Below are 27,931 nucleotides of genomic sequence, written 5' to 3'. Positions count from 1 at the left end.
GAACAGATCTGTGGACACGGTGCGGGGAGGAGAGGATAGGACGAATCGAGAGAGTAGCACTGACGTATATACACTACCACGTGTATATAGCTAGCTAGTGGAAGCTGCTTTATAACACAGGGAGCCCAGCTGGGTGCTCGGTGAAGATCTAGAGGGGTGGGATCCGGCGGGGGAGGCTCAAGAGGGAGGGGGTAATATATATGCATGATTATGGCTAATTCACATTGTTGTACAGCAGAAACCAACACAACACTGTTAAGTAATTACCTTCCAATTAAAAACACACAGAAAAAATGGGCAGAACTAAATAGACATTTTTCCAAAGAAGAAATGAAGATGGTCAACAGGCACACGAAAAGATGCTCAGCATCATTAGTCATCAGGGAAATTCAAATCAAAACCACAATGAGATATCACCACACACCTGTCAGAACGGCTATTATCAAAAAGCCTACAAATAACAAATGTTGGCAAGGATGTGGAGAAAAGGGAACCCTTGTGCACTGTGATGGGAATGCAAATTGGTACAGCCACTGTGGAAAACAGTATAGAGGTTTCTCAAAAAGCTAAAAATAGAACTACCATATGACCCAGCAATCCCACTCACCATCACTTTACTTAGAGAATATTGGCTTAAACAACAAATATTTATTTCTTACAATTCTGGAGGCTGGGAAATCCAAGCTCAAATGTCAGCAGATTTGGTGTCTGGTGAGAACCTGCTTCCTGATTCATAGACAGCCATCTTCTTGTGTCTTCACATGGCAAAAGGTGGAAAGGAGCTCTCTGAGGTTTCTTTTATAAGGACACTAATCCCATTCATGAGGGCTCTACCCTCATGACCTAATCACCTCCCAAAGGCCTTACCTTTTAATACTATCACACTGGGATTTAGGGGTTCAAGGTGTGAATTTGGGTGGGAGGGGGCACATAAACATGCAGTCCATTGCACACATCAAAAGATTCTCAATGTTCATTAGGGAAATAGAAATAAAAACCACAATGAGACACCACTTCACAATCATTAAGATGGCTAGAATTAAAAAAAAAAACAACAGACAATAACAAAGTGTTAAAAATGACACATTAAAACCTTCATATATCGCTGGTAGCATGTAAAATGGTGCGACTATTTTGAAAAACAGTTTGGCAGTTCTTTAAAGGTACCATATGACCTAGCAATTCCACTTCCATGAGAAATGAAAATATACAAACTTGTGTACAAGTTTTTGTATACAAATGTTCATGGCAGCATTATTCATAGTAGTCAAAAAGCAAAAACAACACAAGTGTCTATCAATTGATGAATGGATAAACAAAATGAGGTATATCGACACAAAGGAATATTATTCAGTAATAAAGAATGAAGTACTGATACATGGTATAGCATGGATGAATCTTGAAAACATTCTAAGTGAAAAAAGATAGCCACTGAAGAGCATATAGTGTTTGATTCCATATATATGAAAGGTCTAGAATAGGCAAATTTATAGAGACAGAAAATAAATCAGTGGCTGCTTGCAGCTGGAGGTATGGGGTGGGAATGTGGAATCAGTACAATGTTTCCTTTTGGGGGTGATGAAATGTTCTAAAATTGGATTATGAGGGTGATTTGCACAACTTGAACGTACTAACAACCACTGAATTGTAAACTTTAAATGTTGAAGTTTGTGGAAGGTGAATTATATCAATAAAGCTGTTAGAAAAAGAAAAGATCATGTAGTTAGTAAGTGGCCATGCAGGATTTCAAATCCAGTATCTGGAAAGGGGAAGGTATTTAACAAACATTTGTTGAATGAATGAATGAATGAATATCCTTCACTTCCAAATTAGCAATAAGATAGAGGTTCTCTCTCTATCAAGTATCATTCAACATTGTTCTGAAAGCTCTAGCTAATGCAATAGAAAATGAAGTAATCAGAAAAAAATATTTGAAAGGAAGAGAGAGAGAATCATTGTTAATTGAACGTGACATGATATTATATCTAGAAAAACTAAGAGACCATAAAAGGCAACTATAATTCACATGAGAATGTGATAACTGGATTGGATAAGAAATACCATACAAAAAAGAAAAAAATTTAAATCAATATTTTTCCCCCATGGAAATAGAGAAATGTGCTATTTATTGTGATGGTGAAATCAAGTGTAAAATATCTAAGAATGAACTTTAAAAAAAGGTCCTAAATCTATAAGAAGAAAACTATAAAATATAGTTTTAATGGTTGCTTTTGAAGTAAAATAAAGTGGTTTTTAACATTCATATGAAAGAATAAATGCTAAAAAATATTAAAGAAAACAACCAAAGAAAGGAAGAGTGAGGGGATTAGCACTATGAAATATTAAAAGTATTCCTAAAGTCACAACAGTTTTTTGAAAGGGAGTAGATACACATACAGAAGAAAAAATTGAGTTCAGAAATATAACATTTGGGAATTTATGTGACAAAAGTGGCATTTAACTGAGTTTGAAAAGGGTATTCATTTAATGATTGGTGCTTCCCAATTTTCTAACCAAATGGAAAATACAAACTTTAATCTCATCTCATACCACACACCAGAATTTTCCAGTTGGATTAAAATGTAACCCTTAAACAATGAAAATTTAAATTTAAGTCATATATTTACTTAAGCACCAAATCAGGGAGAACTCACTAGGCAAGACACGATATTTAGAACTTGTAAAGAAAAATTAATCAGATGACTATTTTTCTAATTATATATGAAGACATGTTTCAAAAATCAAGATATAAAGAGAGATAAAGGGGAAAATTACAATAAATGACAGAAGGTTAATATCCATAAATTAGTGAGAAAGACAAACTACATAAAGGAAAAAAAGAGCAGAGGATATAAAAAATTTTTAAATACATTTCAGTGGTCAATAAATAGGAGATGTTCGGCCACCAGTTGTCAGGAAGATGCACATCAAAGTAAACTACATACTGTTTTGTTTGGCCCTCAGAGCAGAAATTAAAAAAGCAGCAACAATCAGTGCGGGAGATGATTTTGGAGTGAGCCCTTTTATATGCTGCTAGTGGGAGATGTACTTTTACAAAAGTTTTGGAAAATAATTTAACTGAAATTTCAATACATACCATCCACTTTAAGGAACATCCATTCCTGCACCTAATGATCACTCAGATGACAGTCTCTGGCTATAATTTAGAAATCAATAACAAAAATTTCAACTTCGGGGGAAATCAAAATCTCATACCTAAATAACTAAGGGATCAGAGAGAAAACCACAACAGAAATTAGAAAACATTATTAATAAACTATGGTGGAAGTGTTACATATAAAAACTTGTGACATGAAACTAAAGTGTTCTTAGAGAAAAATTCATGGACTTAATGCCTATACTAAAAATTATGGAATATTAATTGAGATAAGGATTCAATTTAGGAATTAAAAAATAGGAATAAAAGAAAAAATCTAAAGAAAAGAGATAATGAAATCAAGGGCAGAAACTAATGACACAGGAAACAAAGATACAGGAGGACCAAGAAGGTCAAAAGTAGGTTTTGGAAACAATCACATCTCAATTCTAAAACCACTGATCACAGCATGGGGTTAATAGGCCCCTCTATCACTATCCACAGTCCCAAATAAATGTATCATTCATCCCACAGAGTCCCATCACTCACACCACAGAAACCTTGACCATCCACCCAATAAACCCAACCATATACCTTATAGACGCTGCAACACTCATCCCACGGCCCTCATCACTCACCTCAAAAACTCTCTCACTCGCTCATTCTGCAATCCTCACCTCACAGGCTCTCTACCATTCACTCTACAGACCACCCATTACTCTCCAAAAGATCCTCATCACTCACATCACTGAACCTCATCATTTACCTCACAGACAGCTCCATCACATAACCTCAGTAATCCCCATGACGCCTGACAGAAGGCCCATGATTCGCGACACAGGACCTCCAAGCACTAACCTCACAGAGCTCGAATCACATCTCTGACATCGGATCACTCACACTACAGTCCCCATTCCTTACTCTACTTACCCCTGATCACTCACTCCATAGACTTCCACTGCTTATCCCACAGACCCAGTCACTTACCCCATCAGTGGCCTCCAAGGAGGCTCATCACTCACCCTACAGACTCCTCATCGCTCACCTCATCAATGCCCCCTGCTCACCCTATAGATTCTGTATCACTGACCGCACAGATTCCCCAAAATTCAGCACACAGACTGCTTATTACTTTCCCTACTGCCTCCATCATTCACCCACAAACCCCTGTGTCGCTCTATGCACCACCTCACAGACTCCAGAGAAGCCCCATTACTCACCCCACAGAGTACCATCACTGAGCAAGAAAGCCATGTCCTAATGCCCCCCATAATTATGTCAATGCTTTACTGCTGCTAAATCGCCATCTCAATTAAACTCAGCCCCAGAGCCCAAAGTGTTGAAACTGCCTCTGTGGGACGCTGACGTTTCTGGATTTCACACTGCACATGCTCAGTGTCGACGCCGAAGCCGCCGTCCACCCCAATTACACCCGGTGCACTCACGAGGTGTCAGTGCGTGCGCGTGTCTGTGTGTGTCAGAGGAGAGGCGGGCTTTCCAATTTTCTTTAGTGACTTTGTCAGACCACTAACATGGCTGTCCTCTTGGGAGTGTCTCTCCGGGAGTCGCCATCTTGGGAGGGTGGGCATCTCTGCGGCTGCGGCACCAGCGGTCCCTCGTCAGACCTGCCTCGGCGGGGTTTCCTGGGAGCCGATCCGGCCCAGAAGGTCGGGCTGCGGCTCCCAGACTCTTCCCTCCTGCGCCGCATCCTCCGCCGTTACCCCAAGCATAGGCCTGGTGTCTTCCCTTGTCTGGGTCCCGGGGCCCCGCCCTCCGGCCGTATCCCCAGGGGCCGAGGCATCTTCACACGTAGTAACTCCCCCTGCCCCCTCCCCTATCCTAGCTAGAAAGACACCTCCAAGCCACTGGCCTGACACTGGCGCCCCCTCCCCGGCCCCCACCCCCGCTCCACTTCCCCAGGTGCGGAAAGGCCCCTGATCCGTGCAGGCGGCTCGCGGCGGCAGAGCCCCGGGCGCCGCTGGGTGCCCACCTGACGGCGCCTCTGTCCACCCGTCGGCTGGGGGCATCGCCCAGCTCTGGCTGTCACCGACCCTGGGTATTTGCCACGGGGGGACTAATACGTGTCAAATTTAGGCCAGGAAGCGGAAGTCGCCCGCAGCGAGAGTTTAACCACTGTGGGCGCGGGGAGCTGAGGTGGTTGAACGCCAGAAACCAAGTATCTGTGCACGCAGCAGTGGTGTGTGTGGGGGGGGGGGGGCGGGGGGGGCGGCTTGTGACATCAGTAATGGGACATTTCATCCATTAAAACAAGAAAAAACTCGAGTACTCAGGCTTCCCTATTTCCTTATATAAGCATGAAGGCTAAAGCTCTCTTCTGAATAGCCAAGGTTTCAAGTTTTTTTTCTTTGTTTTTTAAGATTTATTTAATATTGGACTGCGCTGGTTTTCTTCCTTGCTGCTGCGGGTTTTCTCTAGTTGTGGCGAGTCGGCTTATTGAGGTGGCTTCTCTGGGAGCCCGGGCTCTAGGCACCAGGCTTCAGTAGTCACGGAGCTTTGGCTCAATAGTGGCACAGGGGCTTGGTTGCTCCTCAGAATGTAGGATCTTGGAGCCGGTTTCCGCTGCATTGGCAGGTAGATTATTAACCACTAGACCATCAGGAAAGCCCCAAGTTCCAAGTTTTGATTTGATACATTTTCATTAGTATTCAGTTTCAAGTGCTAATTTGTAACTGTTTCCCCCTTTTGACCCAGGGATTATTTAGAAATCCAGTGTCAAACTTGCAAAACTTCTCCAAGACTCAAACTTGCCTTGAGCCTCAAGTATGGGACCCAGTTCTCGGCAATGTTTCATTACTTGATGGAAAAGACTGTATTTTCCAGCTGTTGGGTTTAGCATATGTGTTTATTGGTTTGAGCTTGTTAGGGTGTGTGTTAGTTGTGAAATGAAAAATCTCCTGCCATATTAATAAAAGAAATGTTGAAGGAGGAAAGAGAACAGGCTCCATCTTGGGCCGGACTGTGGACTCTGAGTTATATGCCCAGTATCTATGGAAATGACATACAAATAGAAAACCAGACCCCGGGGGTGGAAGAGCCCCAGGGCTCCTACCTAGACTCTCTGTCAGCTAAAAGAATACCCTAATTATTTGTGTAACCAAATAGAATCATAAATTCTATTATGCTTGTTGGGGTATGACCACAGGCCTATTGATAATCATCCACTGTTAACTACCTATGCTTAAGGCATACGAATCATTGGTTAACTTTGTATCTTTCTTTTCATTTGTTCAGACTAGTTTCAGAGAATTTGAGGAGGTGGGTTTGAACATGTACACTTAGCGTGTATAAGGTTTTCACAAAAACTAGTCGGGGTCCTTGGCTAAGAGGAGACTCAGCCTTGGGTCCGCTTGTGTAATAAATTGCACTCCACTATCTGCATTGTCCTTCTGAGTGAGTTTGCTTCCAGGAATGTGAGGCTACGACAATGTCACTGCTGCTGCTGCTGCTAAGTTGCTTCAGTCGTGTCCTACTCTGTGCGACCCCATAGATGGCATCCCACCAGGCTCTGACATCCTCGGGATTCTCCAGGCAAGAACACTGGAGTGGGTTGCCATTTCCTTTTCCAATGCATGAAAGTGAAAAGTGAAAGTGAAGTCACTCAGCCGTGTCTGACTCTTAGGGACCCCATGGACTGCAGCCTACCAGGCTCCTCCATCCATGGGATTTTCCAGGCAAGGGTACTGGAGTGGGTTGCCACTGCCTTCTACAATGTCAGAGCCATCAGCTACTTCTGGCCTCCAAATGTGAATGATCGCTCCCAAAACTGCCATCCAGTGGGCGTTGCCACCCCCCATAGTGATTGCTGAGGAGCTGGAGAAATACAAGAGGCAAGGTGAACAAGGAAACAGATTGGCCCCAAATAGCTGAGGTGCACGTGAAAGGAATGAATTCGGTGAGCCCAGAAGCTTGCATCTTCCCATACATAGAAGGCTAAATTCCTTAACTTGATACCTGATATGTGGTGTTCAGACTACCTGCTCCCTTTGTTGCAAACTTGCATATAGCCTGACTTCCTTTCTTGCCTCCTTGGAGCAGTTTTCTCGGAGCTACTGAGATGCTGTCTCCCTGGCTCAGAGTCCTAAACATTCCCACCAAACAAAATAACCCTCTACTTTCAGATTGTGACTGTACTTTTTTAGTCGACATGGTGTTAGTTGCTCAGTCGTGTCCAACTCTATATGACCTCATGGACTGTGCAGCCTGCCAGGCTCCTCTGTCAATGGAATTCTCCAGGCAAGGACACTGGAATTGCCAAATGGATACTGGAGTAGCCATTTCCTTCTCCAGGGGATCTTCTTGACACAGGGATTGAACCGGCGTCTCCTGTGTCTCCTGCATCGGCAGACAGATTCTTTACCACTAGCACCACCAGGGAAGCCCTTGAGCTATTTAAAATGTGTATGTTCTTCCTGATGATTTTCTTCTGCTTGCTCTCTGAGTTAGTGAGAGAGATCTCCCACTGTACTGGTAAGTCAGATTTTCATTGCAGCAGTCAATTTTTGCTTCCTGTATTTTGAAGTTTTACTATTAAATCCAAGGGTATTGTGTTGTTGAATAGATACAGCCAAATCACTTCCCCAAAATATTTTAGCATTTCCTACTCCCACCAGCACAGTATGAGTCCACCAACGCAAATCTTTAGCACTGAATGTTGATGCTCTAATTTTTGCCAATCTGAGGGGTAATTTAACTGCTTTAACTTGCACTACCCTGACCACTTGTGAAACTGAGGCTCTTTTTCTGTTTGTTGACAATTTAGCTTTTTCTCTTTGCAAATCTTCCTAGCCTTTGTTAAGTTTTCTTTGCAGTGATTTGTCTTTTTCTTATCAATTTGTAAGAGCTCTTTGTAAACTAGAGATATTTGTTACATTGCAATATTTTCCCCCAACTCATTTTGTCCTTTGCATTTTGTAGGTGTCCTTTTATCTATAATTAGAAAAATGTATTCTTTCATCAAAAATAAGCTTTCTTGGACTTCCCTGGTGGTCCAGTGGTTAAGAATCTGCCTGCAGGAGACATGGGTTTGATCCCTGGTTCAGGAAGATTCCACATGCTATGGAGCAACTAAGCTCATGCACCACAACTACTGAGCCCATGCACCCAGAGCCCATGCTTCACAAGAAGAGAAGCCACTGCAATGAGAAGCCCACACACTGCAATAGGAGTGGTCTCCACTCAACACAACTACAGAAAGCACAGCAACAAAGACCCAGGGCAGCCAAAAATAAACATTTTTTTTAAAAAAAGCTTTCTTTTCTGGCTTCTGGGTTTCCTGCCTTGCACAGACCCCTTCTCCATTCCAAGTACTCCTAAAAAGATAGTCTTAACATTTATTTCACTTGTGTTTTGAAATGTTCTATTTATACCTGTAATCTAGTTGAAATTGACTCTGATGTATGGTATGAGATTAAGATCAAGCTTCATTGTTGCTGCATCAAATAGAAACAAATCCAGCCTTGGATAGGGAGAGACTAGAAAGAAAAGGCTATTGCAAATAGGGAAAGAATCCCCATCTCAGAAATCTGCAAGCATCTCAAAACCAAACAGAAGAAGGCTTTTCTTTTATAGATAGGATAAGGAGGAGGCAAGCCAAGATAAGCAGACTCTGTGGAAGAGAACCTGCACAATCAGGGAAATGACCAATGGGATCTGACAGGAGTAGTGTCCACTGTGGTCAGCCAGTTCTCAGGAGATGCTGAGAAAAGGGCATGTTCCACATTTTTTCTGAGCTTCCTCAGTCTTGAGGGCAAGCAGAGTTCAGGAACCTGTAGGAAAGAGAGAAGCTTGGCTAAAGTTCAACTAATAAGCATTTTGTTGTGTTTAATCAATGTTTATGGGGAAAAAGAATGAGAATTTGGAGGGTCTGTGTCTGGCCATGTTATCAACAAACAAGTGGTGTCTGTGAGTCCAAAGTCATACAGGGAAGGGGGGATCTTTGCTGTAAGCAAAGAGTAACACAGAAGAACACAAAAGAGTAAGGGAATTTCTTAACCTTCACTATTTACCAGGATCACGGGGCTCAGGTAAAATTCAACATTATCAGCTGGCACCATTTATGGAACACATTACTCACAAGCCCCTGAATTAAATGTCATTTCTGTCATATAAGTTCACAAATATATTTAGCTTAACCTGAACTCTATCATGTCTCTGTAATCTATATGATTTCAAAAGATTTTTGTTCTCACAGATTTACTTTTTCTAGAAACTTTGAAGTTTAAAATCATTTTATAAAGTTTAAAATTGAATACTACCACTCCTCAAAAAAAAAGACCCTCCACAAAACAAAACTATTGTAGTTCTGATTGGAACTATATTATATCAATATTATACTTCGGAAAGAGTTAATGCTTTTTATTATGAATTTGAGGAGATACCCCACATCCAAAGGCAAAGGAGACGCCCCAGCAAAACAGTAGGAGGGGCGAATGTGCATTTAGAATCAAACCCCATTCCAGCCAGAGACGCTCAGAGGGCTCAAACAAACCTTGTCTGCACCAGGACCCAGAGACCCCACAGAGACTGAGACAGAACTGTGTTTGAGCATCTCCTGTGGAGGTACAGCTCAGCAGTTGACTGCTGCAGGGGCAGGGGCTCTGGGTGCAGCAGACTTGGATATGATATATGCCCTCTCGGAGGAGGTCGCCATTAACCCCAATATAGAGCTGCCAGAACTTACACAGGACTGGGAAATAGACTCTTGGAGGGCACAAACAGAACCTTGTGCGCACCAGGATCTAGGAGAAAGGTGCAGTGACCTCACAAGAGACTGACCCAGACTTGCCCAGGAGTGTCCAGGAGTCTCCAGCTAAGGCATGGGTCAGTGGTGGCCTGCTGCAGGGTTGGGGGCACTGAGTGCAGCAGTGAGTGCATGGGGCCTTTTGAAGGAGGTCACCATTATCTTCATTACCTCCACCACAGTTTGCAATGAAAGTGAAAAAGTGAAAGTGAAGTTGCTCAGTTGTGTGCGACCTCCATGGACTGTAGCTCACCAGGCTACTCTATCCGCGGGATTTTCCAGACAAGAGTACTGGAATGGGTTGCCATTTCCTTCTCCAGAGGCTCTTCCCAACCTAGGGATGAAACCTGGGTCTCCCAAATTATAGGCAGACACTTTACCATCAGAGCCACCAGGGAAGTCTTAGGGGCCACCACAGTTTGGCCTCAGGTAAATAACAAGGAGGGAACACAGCTCCATCCATCAACAGAAAACTGGATTAAAGATTTACTGAGCATGGCTCCACCAATCAGACAAGACCCAGTTTCCCCCTCAGTCAGTCTCTCCCATCAGGAAGCATCCATAAGCCTCTTATCCTTCTCCATCAGAGAGCAGACAGACTGAAACCACAATCACAGAAAACTAGCCAATCTGATCACATGGACACAGCCTTGTCTAACTCAATGAAACTATGAGCCATGCCACGTAGGGCCACCCAAGACAGACTGGTCATGGTGGAGAGTTCTGACAAAATGTGGTCCACTGGAGAAGGGAATGACAAACCACTTCAGTATTCTTACCTTGAGAACCTCATGAACAATATGAAAAGGCAAAGAGATAGGACAATGAAAGATGAACTCCCCAGGTCGGTAGGTGCCCAATATGTTACTGGAGATCAGTGGAGAAATAACTCCAGAAAGAATGAAGAGATGGAGCCAAAGAAAAAACAAAAATGAGTTGTGGATGTGACTGGTGATAGACGCAAAGTCAGACGCTATAAAGAGCAATACTGCATAGGAACCTGGACTGTTAGGTCCATGAATCAAGGCAAATTGGAAGTGGTTAACAGGAGATATAGCAAGAGTGAATGTCGACATTTTAGGAATCAGCAAACTAAAATGGACTAGAATGGGTGAATTTAACTCAGATGACCATTATATCTACTACTGTGGGCAGGAATCCCTTAGAAGAAATGGAGTAGCCATCATAGTCAACAAAAGAGTCTGAAATGCAGTACTTGGATGCAGTCTCAAAAGTGACAGAATGATCTCTGTTTGTTTCCAAGGCAAACCATTCACTATCACAGTAATCCAAGTCTATGCCCCAACCAGTAACGCTGAAGAAGCTGAAGTTGAATGGTTCTATGAAGACCTACAAGACCTAGAACTAACACCCAAAAAAGATGTCCTTTCATTATAAGGGACTGGAATGCAAAAGTAGGAAGTCAAGAAACACCCAGAGTTAACAGGCAAATTTGGCCTTGGAGTACAAAATGAAGCAGGGCAAAGGCTAACAGAGTTTTGCCAAGAGAATGCACTGGTCATAGCAAACACCTTCTTCCAACAACACAAGAGAAGACTGTACACATGGACATCACCAGATGGTCAACACTGAAATCAGATTGATTATATTCTTTGCAACCAAAGATGAAGAAACTCTATACAGTCAACAATTAAAAAAAGACTGGGAGCTGACTGTGGCTCAGATCATGAACTCCTTATTGCCAAATTCAGACTTAAATTGAAGAAAGTAGGGAAAACCACTAGACCATTCAGGTACGACCTAAATCAAATCCCCAACGATTATACAATGGAAGTGACAAATAAATTCAAGGGATTAGATCTGATAGACATAGTGCCTGAAGAACTATGGACAGAAGTTCATGACATTGTACAGGAGGCAGGGATCAAGACCAACCCCAAGAAAAAGAAATGCAAAAAAGCAAAATGGCTGTCCATGGAGGCCTTACAAATAGCTGTGAAAAGAAGAGAAGCAAAAAATAAAGGAGAAAAGGAAAGATACACCCATTTGAATGCAGAGTTCCAAAGAATAGCAAGGAGAGATAAGAAAGCCTTCCTCAGTGATCAGTGAGTGCAAAGAAATAGATGAAAACAATAGAATGGGAAAGATTAGAGATCTTCAAGAAAATTAGAGATACCAAGGGAACATTTCATGCAAAGATGGGCTCAATAAAGGACAAAAATTGTATGGACCTAACAGAAGCAGAAGATATTAAGAAGAGGTGGCAAGAATACACAGAAGAACTGTACAAAAAAGATCTTCATGACCCAGATAATTACGATAGTATGATCACTCACTTAGAGCCAGACATCCTGGAATGCAAAGTCAAATGGGCCTTAGGAAGCATCACTATGAACAAAGCTAGTGGAGGTGATGGAATTCCAGTGGAGCTATTTCAAATCCTAAAAGATGATGGTGTGAAAGTGCTGCATTCAACATGCCAGCTAATTTGGAAAACAGCAGTGGTCACAGGACTGGAAAAGGTCAGTTTTCATTCCAATCCCAAAGGAAGGCAATACCAAAGAATGCTCAAACTACCGCACAATTTCACTCATCTCACATGCTAGTAAATAAATGCTCAAAATTCTCCAAGTCAGGCTTCAACAGTACGTAAACCATGAACTTCCAGATGTTCAAGCTGGATTTAGAAAAGGCAGAGGAACCAGAGATCAAATTGCCAACATCCGTTGGATCATCAAAAAAGCAACAGAGTTCCAGAAAAACATCTACTTCTGCCTTGACTATGCCAAAGCCTTTGACTGTGTGAATCACCACAAACTGTGGAAAATTCTTCAAGAGATGGGAAAACCAGACCACCTGACCTGCCTCTTGAGAAATCTGTATGCAGGTCAGGAAGCAACAGTAAGAACTGGACATGGAACAATAGACTGGTTCCAAATTGAGAAAGGAGTGTGTCAGGGCTGTATATTGTCACCCTGCTTATTTAACTTATAGGTGGAGTACATCATGAGAAATGCTGGGCTGGAAGAAGCACAAGCTGGAATCAAGACTTCCAGGAGAAATATCAATAACCTCAGATATGCAGATGACACCATCCTTATGGCAAAAGTGAAGAAAAACTAAAGAGCCTCTTGATGAAAGTGAAAGAGGAGAGTGAAAAAGTTGGTTTAAAGCTCAACATTCAGAAAACTAAGATCATGGCTTCGGGTCCCATCACTTCATGGCAAATAGATGGGGAAACAGTAACAGACTTTATTTTTGGGGGCTCCAAAATCACTGCAGATGGTGACTGCAGCCACGAAATTAAAAGACGCTTACTCCTTGGAAGAAAAGTTATGACCAACCTAGATAGCATATTCAAAAGCAGAGACATTACTTTGCCAACAAAGGTCCATCTAGTCAAAGCTATTGTTTTTTCCAGTCATCAGGTACGGATGTGAGAGTTGGACTATAAAGAAAGCTGAGTGCCAAAGAATTGATGCTTTTGAACTGTGGTGTTGGAGAAGACTCTTGAGAGTCCCTTGGACAGCCAGGAGATCCAACCAGTCCATCCTAAAGGAAATCAGTCCTGAATATTCATTGGAAGGGCTGATGTTAAAGCTGAAACTCCAATAGTTTGACTCATTTGAAAAGATGCTAATGCTGGGGAAGATTGGGGGCAGGAGGAGAAGGAGACGACAGAGGATGAGATGGTTGGATGGCATCACTGACTCAATGGACATGAGTCTGAGTCAACTCCGGGAGTTGGTGATGGGCAGAGAGGCCTGGCGTGCTATAGTCCATGGGGTCGCAAAGAGGCACACATGACTGAGTGATTGAACTGAACTGAGTATAATAAGGCTTTATATCTAAGGATTTGATGTATCTTTATTTGATTATGTCTTGTATTATGTGCTGCAATGATGTTTTATGGTTTTTTTCTTATAAGTCCATTACCTTTTTAGGTAAATTGATCTTGTGCGTGCGTGTGCGCATGTCAGTCACTTCAGTTGTGTCCAACTCTTTGCAACCCCATGCACTCTAGCCTGCCTGGCTCCTCTGTTCATAGGATTCTCCAGGCAAGAATACTAGAGTGGGTTTCAATACCCTCCTCCAGTGGATCGTCCCAACCCAGGGGTTGAACCCACATCTCCTGTGTTGCAGGTGGATTCTTTACCCACTGAGCCACCTGGGAAGCCCAAATTGATTCTTAGATATTTATAATATTTGTATTGTCATTGTTAAGACTAGTTTTTGCTAATCCTATCTGCTAACTGCTAGTATAGTAAGAAAAGACCTATTTTTATGATTTTATCTTATATTCAGCTCCTCACCAAAACTCCCTACCAATTCTGATAGCTTTTGGTAGTATAGTCTTTTAGGTTTCTAAATGTGTAATCATATCAAATTTAGATAATAGTCTCTCTTGTATCTGCTAATTGATATGATTAGTTCTTTTTTTTTTCCACTGAATTAACTGTCCAATATAGTAGCCTCTAAGTTTATGTGACTATTTAAATTTATTGAAGCTATATAAAATTTATTAATAAAACTCAGTTTCTTAGTCACCTAGCCACATTTTAAGTGCTTAATGGCAGCACATGGCTTGTGGCTACTGTATTAGGCAGCTCTATATATAGAACACTTCATCATTGTGGAAAGTTGTTTCAGACAATGCTGAGATAGAACCTTCAAAATAATGTTGAGTAATAGATATGATAGAGAGCATTCTTATCCTGTTGTCACTTTTAATGGAAATTATTTTAACCATTTTACCATTTAGTATAAAGTTTTCTGGCAATTTTTGGAAAATTGGATTTGTCGATTTTAAGTAGTTTCCTTCTATTACTGTTTTTTTAGTTTTATTATTAACATAATAGCTCATGAATTGCGTTGTATACCTTTTTATATTAATAGTGTTACATGGCTTCTCTTAAGTGTTGGTGTAATGAAGCATGTCAATTGATTTACAAATATTAAACCATACTAGCCTTCCTGGAATCATCTTAATGGTTATGGTGTGTTATTTTCTCAAGACATATCTGGATTTATTTGATATGTTGATATTTTATTTAGAAAAAATTAACCATATTCATGAAATATTGTCTCTAGTTATCTTCTTTTTCAAGCAATATATTTCAGCTTTGGTAATAAAATTATTCTCCTTTTATAAAATAAACTGGGGAACTTCCATCTTTCTCTATGAACTGGACTCTATAGACCCATTTAGTCCCAATTTATTTTAGATAGTGTTTCTTAATTTTCAACTGATTAAAGATGTTTTGGTAACATTTGAATTTATTTCTGTTTTTGTTGGCTTTTATCAGAGAATGTGATCTGCCAAAGTCCCACTTGAAAAAAAATGTATCAATCATTTCTCTGAGGCAAAATTAGACAATTGAATGTTTTTTAATGTTGTAAGGACATAAGAGTAGAGATTATATAGTCTGCTTGTAAGATTCAAAATTCTTTTATGTCTTTTAAATGTGGCTTATTGATTACAATTTTCATATCTTTTCTACTTTTAATTATTTTTGTTAGCTTGATCTATCATATTATGAAAGAGGTATAACCTCCACTATAAATTATGAATTTAGAATTTTGTGCCTTTTCTATGAATTTTTGCTGGTGTTATTGGTGTTAGTGTAAATATTTATATACATTATTAAATATATCTTCATCTAATGTATGCTGTATTATTACACGTCTCTTTCTATAAATCTGTTGAATGCTTTTGGCTTTTGAGTTTAACCTGATAATTGTATCACCAGGCCTCCTTTATTATGCTTGCATTTACCTGATGTATCTTTACTAGTGTTTAGTTTTGCCTCTGTGTGAAACGTGCTTTTAGGAAACAGTGGGTAACTTTTGTTTTTTAAACCCATTTCACAGTTTTGTATAGGAGAACATATGAAAATATGCCGATTTTGTCTTCCATCAGACTGCTTCTCTTTTTCTGCTTTCTTAGTGACACTCTTTTTCAATTTCATTTGCTGTCTCTGTGTCAAGCGTCTATTCATTCTCCTTCTCCTTCTCTTAGTAATTTGGAAATTTGATTTTGCTTATCAGTTCTGCTGGTGAGTATCCTTCCATTACTTATAAACATGATTCAAATTTTCTCTATTGGTCCATGAAACACACACACACTTTCATTTATTCCTCATTTCTCAGGAGAAGGTTATCATTTAGAAATTTTTACTTCTTCATTTGACCCTCACCCAAATTTCTATTCTTTCCTGAGATAATTTTAAAAAATGAGAATGGAAGCTGGGAACATGGTGGCAGCAGAGCAGTTTTTAAATCTCTCTTCATGCCAACATGCAAACAGACAGAGCAACCACATAGCAACACCAAAACCCATAGACAATATTTTCAATGAAACTAGGGGACACAATATCTCCAGCATGGTAGATTTCCTGCAGCTATGACTGCCAACAATATTTTTATCTCCGTTAGGGCTTGCCACTCCTTCCATTCACATGTGGAGCATATTTTTTCACTCTTTGTGTCTGGGCTGGGATTATTTTCTGTTTCATCAATAAAATGAAGTAGAAGTGACATTCTGGGGCTTCTGAACCTAAGTGTTAAGAGGACTTGAACTTCTGCTTTAATGTGAAGGGAACCTAGACACCCCGTAAAAAAAGTCTTTCTATCTTTCTGAAGACCAAAGCTCTGAGATACCATTTTAAAAATGAGTCCATGTGCATGACAACGGAGGTCCAACTGACAACTAGCACCAAGGTCCCAATTGTAATGAAAGCACCTTGGATCCTCCAACCCCATTCCAGTTGCCTCAGACACCATATGGGGAAGAAATGGAGCCATCCCCACTGAGCCCTGCCCAAATTTTTGATCCATAGAATTGTGAACAATAAAATGGTTATTATTTTAAGCCACTAAGTTTTGGTGCAGTTTATTTCCACAGCAGTAAATAGTCAAAATACCCATGAATCTCAAAATATGTGAAGATGAAGACAGCTCATCAATAGCCACAAGAATTGTATAGTATAGTTATCCTTGTAGGAAAAAGCAGGGAGAAATAGAAGCATTTGACAGACCTGAGAATAGGAGAATGCCAAAACAGTCAACAGGGGTGGCATGCCAACTTGAATTCAGCAGCTGAAACTGAGAGATGTTTTACTTCATCTAGTAACAAGTGAATGCAAGGGGTCTGCAGTAAGATCTGAGGGGGCTGTGAACTCTGACTATGCTTGGGAGTCCCCAGGACTACCCTCCAATTCAATGATTCGCCAGAAGAACTCAGAGAATTTAGCAAAGCAGTTATACTCATTGTTAAGGTTTATTACAACAAAAAGATAGAGATTTAAATCAGCAATAGAAAAGATCACATGGGGCAGAGAGACCAGGAGCAAGCTTCCAGTTCTCTTCTCCCAGCAGAGTCATCTAGCCCAGTGCTTAATTCTCCCAACAAGATATGGGGTAACACAGAGAAGCTCATACTGCCAACCAAGAAAGCTCATTTGAACTTTGGTCAGAATTTTTATTTGGAGTTGGTTATGTGGGCAGAGCTGACCTTAGTACTAAGTCCCTCCAAAGTTCAAGCTGATTCTGGATGGCCCAAGACCTCCACCATAAATTACAGCTTTAAAATAAACTATATGGCATGGCTTATGGATTCAGGCAAACAAAAATACTCTTAACAGACAGGCTATTCCAATGGCTTTAAGGTTGTCTACCAGGAGCTAGGCAAGGGCCAAATCTTTCTTTGGAATATGCAAGGTTTGGACAACACAGACCTGTTGCGTTAATCCTTCATTGTACACTGGTCCACTAGGGCTCTCTTCCAGAACAAAGTTCTACACTGAGGAGAAAGTTCTGGGGGTAAAATAAAAATTGAGCAGGTTAGGACAATGGAAAGTAGGTGTATTCACTTCCTAAGGCTGCTGAAGCAAATTACCTCAAACTTGGTGGTTAAAGCAACAGTAATTTATTCTCTCACAGTTCTAGAGGCAAGCAGTCTGAAATCAGTATCACTGGGCCAAAATCAAGGTCTCAGCAGCATCCAGCTCCATCCGGGTTGCCAGCATTCCTCACTTCTGAGCCCTCACCAGCAGTGCTTTCAGCATCTCTGTTTCTATCAGAAGTGTATTTTAGGCAATCTAGGCTTTTCTGTCATGTTCTTTAAGATTCTTCCAGCCTCTGCATATTACCCGACTACCCTATTCCAAAGCCACTTCCACATTTTTTAGATATTTGTTATAGCAACACCCCACTTCAAGTACCAAACTCTGCATTAGTTTCCTATTGCTGCTGGAACAAATTGCCACAAACAGTGGCTTAAAACAACATAAATTTATTCTCTCACAGTTTTGGAAGCCAAAAGTTCCAAATCAGTATCTCTTGGCCAAGACCAAGGTGTTGGCAGAGTCATGCTCCCTCTGGAAGCTTTAAGGGAGAATTTGTTCCTTGCTTTTTCCAGCTCCTGGTGGCTACTGGCATTCCTTGGCTTGTGGCCACATCACTCCAAACTCTGCCTCTGTAGTCATATATCTTTTTCCTCTTCAATTTGTGTGATCTTCCTTTGCCTCTCTCTTATGAAGATACTTGTCAAAGGGCCCATCTGGAGAACTCTGGATAATCTCATCTCAAAATCCTTAATCACCTCTGCAAAGTCCTTTTTTTTGCCATATGGTAACATTCCTAGGTTTCAGGGATTCAGACATTGCTTTTTTTAGGGAGCCACTATTTGCTTTACATCAGTAAGGAAGGAGAATGTCCAGGTAAAAGTAGGGGAATAGAGTTAAGAAATCTCAGAAATAACTTGCCATAATCTAGCACTATGCAAAAACAGAAGAGGGAGCTCTGACATTTGAGAAGCTACTCTGAACCTCTGCCTCCTTCCAAAAGTTAAGGAAAGCTAATTTCATATAAAGAAGAGAAAAAAAAAAAAGGAAAGAAGGCCGAAAAAAAACCGTACAGAAAGCAAGTCTCATACAATGTGCTGTAAAATAAAAGAATAAGAAGGCAGAGTATCAAGCTTAGAGACAAAGAAAGCATGATTGAAACTCATGCTTATAGAACACATCAAAGTTATAGCCAGCTTTTGCTTTGTTTTGGTTTTTTTTGGCTGCACCACTTCTGAGCTCCAATCAGAGATTGAACCCCAAGGCCCTCGGCAGTGAGAGCATGGAGTCCTAACACTGGACCACCAAAAAATTACCGAGGCAGCTATTTAGAACAAGATAAAAGACATTAAGAAAATGGTACAAGGCAATAAAAGAATAACACAAACAAGTAATAGAAAAATTCAGCAATAACTTGTATGTTGGGAAATATTGGGGAAAAAAGAAAAAGTAATTTCAGAATAGAAGATTAAACTATAAGGAGCACAAAGCAAATAAACACAATACATGATGGCTTAAGGGAAATAGAAGGCAAAAAGGAGGAATGTTTAAAAAATATTTATTTCTTTGACTGCATTGGGTCTTAGTTGAGGCACGAGGGCTTAGTTACTCCGCAGCCTGTGGGACCCAGTCAGTTGAACCTATGTTCCCTGCACTGCAAGGTGGATTCTTTTTTCTTTTCTTTTTTTATTATTTATTTATTATTATTATTTTTACTTTACAATATTGTATTGGTTTTGCCATACTTCAACATGAATCCACCATGGGTGTACACATGTTCCCAATCCTGAACCCCCTTCCCACCTCCCTCCCCATACCACCCCTCTGGGTCATCCCAGTTAACCACTGAGCTACCAGGGAAGCCCTGGAACATGTTTCTTTAAGAAAAAAGAAAGAAAGAAAAATATTTGAGGATAAATGATCAATATTAAAGGTAGAAAAAGAATATCCAATTCATACTTCATAGAAGTCCCTGAGAAAGAAAACCAGATGGAGGGAACAAAACAAATATTAAAAATTATAGCTCCAGAAAACTTCCTAGAATAATTTTAAATGATTAAAATAGCATATTAAGAGAGAACACCTTACTTCCTTCTGCTTCTGGCCAAGATGGAGTAACAGGGACCAGATTTTCCCTCCAATCTGAAACAACTAAAATGATGATAAAAAGTATATGAAACAATAGATGGAAAAGTAGAAGCAGTGACAGATTTTATTTCTTGGGCTCCAAAATCACTGTGGACGATGACTACAGCCATGAAATTAAAAGACATTTGCTCTTTGGAAGGAAAGCCAGGACAAACCTAGACAGCATATTAAAAAGCAAAGACATTGCCAACAAAGGTCTGTGTAGTCAAAGTTATGGTTTTTTCAGTAGTCATGTATGGATGTGAGAATTGGATCATAAAGAAGGCTGAGCACTGAAGAACTGATGCTTCAAATTGTGGTGTTAGAGAACACTCCTGAGAGTCCCTTGGACTGTAAGTAGATCAAAACAGTCAATCCTAAAGGAAATCAACCCTGAATATTCATTGGAAGGACTGATGCTGAAGCTGAAGCTCCAATACTTTGGCCACCTGATGCGAAAAACTGACTCATTGGAAAAGACCCTGATGCTGGGAAAAATTGAAGGCAAAAGGAGAAGGTGGGTGGCAGAGGATGAGATGGTTAGATAGCATCACCGACTCAATGGACATGAATCTGAGCAAACTCTGGGAGATAATGAAGGACAGGGAACCCTAGCGTGCTGCAGTGCATGGGGTCGCAAACAGATAGATACAACTTAGTGACTGAACAACAACAATATGAAACAATGGTCTTCAAGTTGGACATCTGGCAATGAAGAATAGTGACCCGTGAGAAGGGGAAACAAATGAGTCCTACAGATGCCTCAGCCTGGATAGAGTTTCCCATCATAGCACTGACAATGGAAAATTCAGGTGAAGCCCAGTACTCTCCTTGAGTTAAGGAGATGGACTTGGGAGTCCAAGGAGACCAAGGAAGCTAGAGTTCACAGGTTAGGGCGCTGAAGAGAAAAGAGATACATAGAAATGGAAAGAACTCCAGAGATCTGCAGAGGGTCCTGCTTGAGTCTTTGGCTGAGTACTCCTTGGCTCATGCAAGTGATGAAACAACACAAGGCTGGGTAAAGAACCACCAGAAAGGATTAAAGATAATTAACTTTAGAGTTCAAAGTGCAAGTGAAAGTGAAGTCACTCAGTCGTGTCCGACTCTTTGCAGCCCCATGGACTGTAGCCTGCCAGGCTCCTCTGTCCATGGGATTTTCCAGGCAAGAGTACTGGAGCGGGTTTCCATTTCCTTCTCCAGGGGATCTTCCTGACCCAGGGATTGAACCCAGGTCTTCCGCCTTGCAGGCAGACACTTTACTGTCTGAGTTCACAGAAGACGGCAAATAGTTCCTAATCTCATCAGATAGAGTCGAAAACCTCATAATCCACAGGGAATCAAGTAGAGTACTTAGAAGGCCAATAGTGGGGGCAAAATATGCCCTAGGCTATATGTCATTCTGGGCTTCCTTGGTGGTTTAGACAGTAAAGAATCTGCCTGCTATGTGGAAGGCCCGGTTTGGATCCTTGGGTTGGGAATATCCCCTAGAGAAGGGAATGACAACACACTCCAATATTCTTGCCTGGCGAATTCCATGGACAGAGGAGCCTGGCAGGCTACAGTCCATGGGGTCACAGAGTTGGACACAACTGAGCAACTAACACCTGACCTTGATATGCTGCTCTGGCCCTGCCTGCATGCATGCGTGCTAAGTCACTCAGTCGGGTCTGACTTTTCTGACCCTATGGACTGTAGCCCGACAGGTTCCTCTGTCCATGGAATTCTCCAGGCAAGAATATTGGAGTGGGTAGCCATTTCCTTCTCCGGGGGATCTTCATGACCCAGGGATGGAACCCAGGTCTCTTGCAGGTTTTTTTGTTATTGTTGTTTTATAACTAGCAATATCTGGGAAGCCCTCTGGGCCTGTCTAATAAAGCCTAAAAGCAAGATCTAAAAAAAATCCAACTTTCCCCAATAAATTAACTGTGTCCCAGAATAAATCTTTTATTTACAAGAATACAAAAATATCCATCCCCAAGCAAGATAAAATTCACAGTGTCTTTCATCTCCTAAAAAAATAACCATGCATGGGGAATTCCCTGGTGGTCCAGTGGTTAGGGCTCCATACTCCCACTGCAGGGTGCATGGGTTTGATTCCTGGTCAGGGAACAAAGATCCCAAATACTGTGTGGCCAAAAATAAATAAATAAATACGAAGTATTAAAAAAAAATAATGAGACATGCAATGAAGCAGGCAAACATAGGACACAAAATTTGGAGAAAAATCAACTGACCAGATTGATCCAGAAATGACATAGATTATGAATCAAAAGTGAAGAACATTAAAGCAGTCATTATAACTCTATTACAAATGTTCAAAAGCCTAGATTATGCATATTAAGTAGAGACATGGAATTTTTAAAAAAACCATGGTCTGGTGGGATTTATTCTAAGAATGCAAGATCGGTTACATATTCAAAGTCCAATGAACATAATTCATCATATTAACAGAATAAAGAATGAAAACCACGATCATATCAATAGATATATTTTAAAACAATTTTACAAAATCACACATTTATGAGATAAAAACACTTGATAAACTAAAAATGATGAAAGCTAGCTCAACTTGCTAATGGGCATCCACAGAAAAATCTATTCTTAATGTGATACTTAGTGGTGAATGCTTTCCTCCTAAGGTTGGCAAAGGTGTAGGAATGCTCATTCTCACTGCTTTTATGGAAGCTTTTCTTTAAAGGCCCAAATAAAACTTCTGGAGATGAAAAACTACAATATGTGAAATGAAAAATGAATGGATAGAATTAACAGCAGATTAGATATAGCAGAAAAAAATGATTAGTGAATTTGAAGGCATAGTGATAGAAACTATCCAAACTGAAATGTAGGAGGAAAAAAGACTGAAAAATGAACAGATAAAATCAAGCTGCCTAATATATATATAAAGCTGAAACTCCAGTACTTTGGCCACCTCACGCGAAGAGTTGACTCATTGGAAAAGACTCTGATGCTGGGAGGGGACTGGGGGCAGGAGGAGAAGGGGACGACAGAGGATGAGATGGCTGGATGGCATCACCAACTCGATGGACATGAGTTTGAGTGAACTCCGGGAGTTGGTGATGGACAGGGAGGCCTGGCATGCTGCAATTCATGGAGTCGCAAAGAGTTAGACTCGATTGAGTGACTGAACTGAACTGAACTGAATATATATACAAGACGAGGAGCTGACTGTGGCTCAAATCATGAACTCCTTATTGCCAAATTCAGACTTAAATTGAAGAAAGTAGGGAAAACCACTAGACCATTCAGGTATGACCTAAATCAAATCCCTTATGATTATACAGTGGAAGTAACAAATAGATTCGAGGGATTAGATCTGATAGAGTGCCTGAGATTATACGGTGATCAAGGAGGCAGTGATCAAGACCATTCCCAAGAAAAAGAAATGCAAAAAAAAAAAAAAAAAAAAAAAGGTTGTCTGAGGAGGCCTTGCAAATAGCTGAGAAGAGAAGAGAAGCTAAAGGCAAAAGAGAAAAGAAAAGATATACCCATCTGAATGTGGAGTTCCAAATAATAGCAAGGAGAGACCCTCAGTGACCAATGCAAAGAAATAGAGGGAAACAATAGAATGGGAAAGACTAGAGATCTCTTCAAGAAAATTAGAGATACCAAGGGAACGTTTCATGCAAAGATGGGCTCGATAAAGGACAGAAATGGTATGGACCTAACAGAAGCAGAAAATATTAAGAAGAGGTGGCAAGAACTATACAAAAAAGATCTTCACAACTCAGATAACCACAATGGTGTCATCATTTACCTAGAGCCAGACATCCTGGAGCCCAAAGTCAAGTGGGCCTTAGGAAGCATCACTACAAACAGAGCTAGTGGAGGTGATGGGATTCCAGTTGAGTTATCTCAAATCCTAAAAGATGATGCTGTGAAAGTGCTGCACTCAACATGCCAACAAATTTGGAAAACAGCAGTGGCCACAGGACTGGAAAAGGTCAGTTTTCATTCCAATCCCAGAGAAAGGCAATGCCAAAGAATGCTCTAACTACCACACAATTGCACTCATCTCACACGCCAGCAAAGTAATGCTCAAAATTCTCCAAGCCAGGCTTCAACAGTACGTGAACCAAAAACTTCCAGATGTTCAAGCTGGATTTAGAAAAGGCAGAGAAACCAGAGGTCAAGTCGCCAACATGCTGGCTCATAGAAAAAGTGAAAGAGTTCCAGAAAAACATCTGCTTCTGCTTTATTGACTATGCCAAAGCCTTTGACTGTGTGGATCACCACAAACTCTGGAAAATTCTTAGAAATATGGTAATACTAGACCACCTTACCTGCCTCCTGAGAAATCTGTATGCAGGTCAAGAAGCAACAGAACTGGACATGCAGGTCAAGAAACAACAATTAGAACTGGACATGGAACAAAAACTGGTCTGGTTCCAAATTGGGAAAGGAGTATGTCAAGGCTGTATATTGTCACCCTGCTTATTTAACTTATATGCAGAGTACATCATGCAAAATGCTGGGCTGGATGAAGCACAAGCTGGAATCAAGACTTCCAGGAGAAATATCAATATCCTTAGATATGCCAATGACACCACCCTTATGGCAAAAAGCGAAGAAGAACTAAAGAGCCTCTTGATGAAAGTGAAAGAGGAGAGGGAGAAAGCTGGCTTAAAACTCAACATTCAAAAAATGAAGATCATGGTATCTGATCCCATCACTTCATGGCAAATAGATGGAGAAACAATGGAAACAGTGACAGACTTTATTTTCTTAGGCACCAAAATCACTGCAGATGGTGACTGCAGCCATGGAATTAAAAGATGCTTGCTCCTTGGAAGAAAAGCTGTGACCAATCTAGACAGCATATTAAAAAGCAGAGACATTACTTTGCCAACAAATGTCCGTCTAGTCAAGGCTATGGTTTTTCCACTAGTCATGTATGGATATGAGAGTTGGACTATAAAGAAAACTGAGTGCCAAAGAATTGATGCTTTTGAACTGTGGTGTTGGAGAAGACTCTTGAGAGTCCCTTGGACTGCAAGGAGATCCAACCAGTCCATCCTAAAGGAAATCAATCCTGAATATTCATTGGGAGGACTGATGCTGAAGCTGAAGCTCCGATACTTTGGTCACCTGATGCAAACAGCCAACTCATTGGAAAAGACCCTGATGCTGGGAAAGACTGAAGGCAGGAGGAAAAGGGGCCGACAGAGGATGAGAGGGTTGGATGGTATCACCGACTCAATGGACATGAATTTGAGCAAGCTCCAGGAGTTGGTGATGGACAGGGAAGCCTGGTGTGCTGTAGTCCATGGGGTTGCAAAGAGTTGAACACAACTGAGTGACTGAACTGAACTGAATAGATATGTAGTTGGTATCTCTGGGAGGTAGGAGCTACAGAAAAAATATTTGAAACAATAACATGTACCTGAGAATATCCACCCAGAATGACCACCACTAAGTCATAGTCTCATAAATTATTTAAAGATAAAAATATTTGTAGCATCTAGACAAAAATGGCAAGTGACTTCAGAGGGTAAGGAAATTCAACAGTCATCAGACTTTACTAGCAACCCTTTACGCCAGAATAAAGTAGAGTAACATTTAAGCTAGAACCAAAAAAGAAAATATGATCCAAGAATTTATACCAAGAAAAACTGCCTTTCAACCATAACGGACATGGACAAAATGTTATTGACATGCAAGAGCTCAAGGAATATTGTCCATATATGTCCTTCATAAGGAATCTATTAAAGAACAACCTTTGGAAAACCAAAATGATTAGCATCTTTAACACAAAAACAGGTGGTAAGCACTGAACTAAAAATTAAGACCAAATAACATTTAAAACGGAGAATTTAGAATGTAATGGCTTGGGCAATACAATATTTTTCTCATGAAAAATATGAGAGAGAATGGGGAGACCATATTTAAAATTTTTAATTATTCTTGGTAATTATATCAGTGGTGGTATTATTGTTTTCCTGAGGCTGAATAACGTGTGCCCAGAGAGGGATTAACATGGCAAGCCTGAGACTGCTTCCCTTGAAAGACCTGCTCACAATATTTGCGCTTGGCTGGAGTCTAGGAACTTGGATTTCAAGAAAGTTCCCACTATTCCCTAACTGAAAAGTGTGGCCCATTATGCCTATACTGTTTGTGCAAACAGTGTGGTTTATGCCAAACTTCTGGGAATGCTTTCCTTCTGGGAATCTGGAATTTCACATACTCAGCTGAGGGTGCCTGGTGACTAAGTCCCAGGAAAGATCTTATGTGGTGAGTCTATAATTGGCTTCGCTGGGCAGAACCATCACGCACGCATGTACTGCTGTGTTTTTGTTGCTGAGGGAACAGCAAGCTCTGTGTGACCCTTTATGGGAGAGAGACAGCGTAAGGAAATCTGTGCAGTGCATCCTCCTGTGTGTTTCTCCTTTACTGATTCTACCACATATCTATTTGCTGTTGTAAACCTTAACTGCAAACACAATTATATCCTTGGTGGTATGAGTTCTTGCAGTGAATCACCGGATGTGGTGGCAGTAGCGGCAGTAGAGACTCAATAGAAAGACACTGACTCACTGAAATATGGCTACAGCACAACTTGGGAAGAAGAAAGAAAAAGGGAGGCGGGTGGTGGGTGGTGAAAAAACCCCAGTGACTGGATGGTGATGGGGTTACCTACAGCAACTGAGTTGCCATTTCTTGTGAGAGGCAAATTCCCTCTGGAATTTGAAAAATGGTAAATCCAACCATAGGAGTTGCCTTGCTCCATCCCCTGGCTCTTCTCGGCTGTGCTAGCTAAAAGGAGGAAAAAGAGCAACTCAGCTGATGGCTCTGGTTTTTGTTTTCTCCTCCAAGTGGGAGAAGAAAGGACCCAAATAGTCTTCCCAAATGAGCTTCATATGAACTAAAGACAATAAGAATGAGTTTGTAGCTGCTCTCTCCTCTAGGTAGAAGGGGAAGGGTCCCCAAATTCCTGAAGGCTTTGGGTGGACCAAAAATGTTAAAAGGTTATGTTGCTCTCTACTCCAAGTGGAAGGGAAATAGTTAAATCAGGTCCCAGGACTGGAGTAAGGCTTTAGATAAGCCAGAAGGGAAAAAAAAAATGAGTGAAATAAACAACAAAAAGCTACTCTAGTTTTTCTTCAGCTTAGCAGCTGCCTCAGCTCCACTGCAGCCCCACTTTAAGTTGCAGCTTGGATCTCTAGGCAGCTGTAATGTTAACCCCATAAATGCTGATTTTATAGCTAGGGGTTTGAGGAAAAAAGGGAGATTTGTGTGTTTATATGGTCTGATCATTTCCTTTGCCTACCTTTAAAAATATTGAGGTATAGTTGATTTACAATATTATATTATTTCAGGTATACAACATAGTGATTCAAAAATTTATAGATTATACTTCATTTAGTTATTATAAGATATTGGCTGTATTTCCTGTGCTGTACAATATGTCTTTGTAGCTTATTTTATACATGGTAATTTGTGCCTCTTAATCCCCTGTTCCTATCTTGCCCTCCTTCCTTCTCCCAACTGGTGACCACCAGTTGTTTGTTCTCTGTGAATCTTTCTTTTTTGTTATATTTACTAGTTTCTTTTATTCTTTAGATTCCACATATAAGCAATAACATATAATATTTGTCTTTTTTTGGTCTGACTTATTTTATTAAGCATAATACATTCCAGGTCCAAGTGAGGAATTTTTAAAAGACTTTGTATTTATGTATATAACGTCCAGGCATATGATAAAAGGTTATATCAAATGCTATATGCCTTATTCACCAGTGCTAGACAGATCATCCTGATAGGGAAAGCTGCAAAGGAAAAAAAAAGGTGTTTGTGGATCATAGTTCCCTTATTTTTTTGTGATTACACTTTAAACTATTTCAGCATTATAAACAGAAAAGGACCCCATAATGAATGCTTTTTCCCTATTTAGAACCTCTGGAAAAAGAGAGACAACTTGAAAATAGAGGCAACCTCCAAATGGAAATGTACTTTTGGAGATTTGAAATCCAGCTTTTAGTTTGCTAGTGTACTCTTGTTGAAATGAACTGCCTGGCCTGCAGAGACTGCTGGTTTTCTAGCCCAATATACATATTTTTGAGTGAGTCTATTTGGTCTCTAAAACTGACAAGATAAAAAGAGCTTTTAGAAATAATAGAAATGAAT

The 27,931-nt window shown here is 40.6% G+C and overlaps 1 protein-coding gene across 5 annotated transcripts in view; it reads right to left on the bottom strand.

The window, feature by feature from the left end:
• The window catches only part of ZNF41 (zinc finger protein 41), a 42,173-nt gene extending 36,880 nt beyond the window's left edge, over nt 1–5,293 (bottom strand). The window contains exons 1-3 of one of the 5 annotated variants that reach the window (XM_070291705.1): nt 4,318–4,476; nt 3,098–3,157; nt 660–755 (exon numbers count right to left, since the gene is read on the bottom strand). The gene's annotated coding sequence lies outside the window, so the exon portion shown is untranslated. The other 4 variants (XM_070291706.1, XM_070291702.1, XM_070291704.1 and 1 more) reach the window with 4 other exon arrangements.
• Nucleotides 5,294–27,931: the final 22,638 nt, after the last annotated feature.

Source organism: Ovis canadensis, chromosome X (assembly GCF_042477335.2).
Source record: "Ovis canadensis isolate MfBH-ARS-UI-01 breed Bighorn chromosome X, ARS-UI_OviCan_v2, whole genome shotgun sequence".
Taxonomy (NCBI): domain Eukaryota; kingdom Metazoa; phylum Chordata; class Mammalia; order Artiodactyla; family Bovidae; genus Ovis; species Ovis canadensis.
This window is presented reverse-complemented; position numbering and strand designations above follow the sequence as displayed.